Source organism: Amphimedon queenslandica, unplaced genomic scaffold (assembly GCF_000090795.2).
Source record: "Amphimedon queenslandica unplaced genomic scaffold, v1.1 AMPQUscaffold_12432, whole genome shotgun sequence".
Lineage (NCBI taxonomy): Eukaryota > Metazoa > Porifera > Demospongiae > Haplosclerida > Niphatidae > Amphimedon > Amphimedon queenslandica.
Window position 1 is genome coordinate 11,517 of NW_003547331.1, and position 1,544 is coordinate 13,060.

General features: G+C 29.5%; 1 long non-coding RNA gene across 3 annotated transcripts in view; it reads right to left on the reverse strand.

Annotated features, from left to right (window-relative positions):
* Positions 1 to 8: 8 nt before the first annotated feature.
* Positions 9 to 1,544, reverse strand: part of LOC109587837 (uncharacterized) — a 3,964-nt gene continuing 2,428 nt past the window's right edge. Inside the window, exons 3-5 of one of the 3 annotated variants that reach the window (XR_002187823.1) lie at positions 1,350 to 1,517; positions 329 to 383; positions 9 to 145 (exon numbers count right to left, since the gene is read on the reverse strand). This is a non-coding gene — a long non-coding RNA (uncharacterized LOC109587837). Of the gene's footprint in view, positions 146 to 328; positions 465 to 1,349; positions 1,518 to 1,544 lie in introns of all 3 variants that reach the window. The other 2 variants (XR_002187821.1, XR_002187822.1) reach the window with 2 other exon arrangements.

Genomic DNA, 1,544 nt, shown 5'->3' on the forward strand with positions numbered 1-1,544 from the left:
CAAGGCTCTCAGCTGCTTCGAGAGATGATGCATTGACAGAACCTGGTCTTTAGTGAGTCCCTTCATCTCTGGGACTGAGGAGTCCATACCCAACGAGTCCTTACCTCATAGGAAGCAATCAAACTCGGTATTGTAATCACTTTCACTAGAGGAGAGAGAGAGAGAGAGAGAGGAAAAATTAGTGATGCTTCTAAGTTCTAAATATAATTAGTGATCAAGGATTGAAGATATAAAAATTAAAAAGAATAAAAAGATGTCAACTTATCCACACACATACATTATACTAGCATAAGATATGCAAGGACATGTACATTGTACATAGGAATACCTGTTGTCGCCTAGGATAGGACATGGTTCAGGATTGGGTTGTAGCTCTCAACGTCCTAGAGGGATTGAGTATGAAATAATGAGAGTGCTTCCTGACAGGGTTCTTAGCTCTAAAAAAATCCGAAAATATTCCCACGCTGTTAGAAAAAATTCAGAAAAAATTCCAAAAATAAAAATAAAAAAATTCAAAAATATTATAACACTTATAATAAAAAAATTCAAAAAATTACAAAAATTAAATTAAAATATATGAAAATATTCTTAAGCTGCTGAAAAAAATCCGAAAAAATTTGAAAATAATATAAAAATAATCCGAAAATATTTCCACAGTCATCATTAAAAAATCCGAAAAAATTCCAAAAATTAAATTTAAGAAAGCTAAAAATATTCACATGCTTTCTGAAAAAATAAGAAAAATTTTCAAAAATGAAAATAAAATAATCCAAAAATATTCCCATGCTGCAAAAAAATCATAAAAAATTCGAAAAATATAATAAAACTATTCTGAAAATATTTCCATGCTCGGAGAAAAAATCAGAAAAAATTCCAAAATTAAATAAAGAAAATCCAAATAAATTCCCACACTCCTGAAAAAATTTTTTTTTAATTCCAAAAATTAAATTAAAAAATTTGAAAATACTCCCACACTCATGAGAAAAAAATACAAAAAATTCAAAAATTAAATAAAAATTCGAAAATATTCCCACGCTCTTGTAAAAAATAAGAAAAATTAACTCAAACTTTATACACAACATAAGGACAAGTACGTGTATGTGTATCAGAAAATATTACAAAAACTGAGAATTCTCTACTTTTTAATTTTGGCAAAATTTAGCTAACACCCTTGTACTATAGTACAGGGACTTTGACCCAATTTTTGAGCAACTTTAAAAATTTATAAAAAAATCCAAATTTAATCAAAATCAGCTCAAACTTTCTACACAACATAAGAACATGTATATGTATCACTAAATTCCATATACACAATTAAAATCAGACTTTAACTGAAACCACAGCCTTACTAGTGTGATATAAAGTTCTCCTTCATTATAATCTGTCTGATACTCTTCCAGTCAGTGTAAGGTTCTCCCATTAGCATGCAGATGCTTTCCAGTGCCATCTTGATGACCTGATGGGGTTGTTCAGAGCCCTCACTTCAACCAGGTGGGATTTCTTAAATTCCTTCACAGCTGCAATTAATTATTTAATTACCTTAT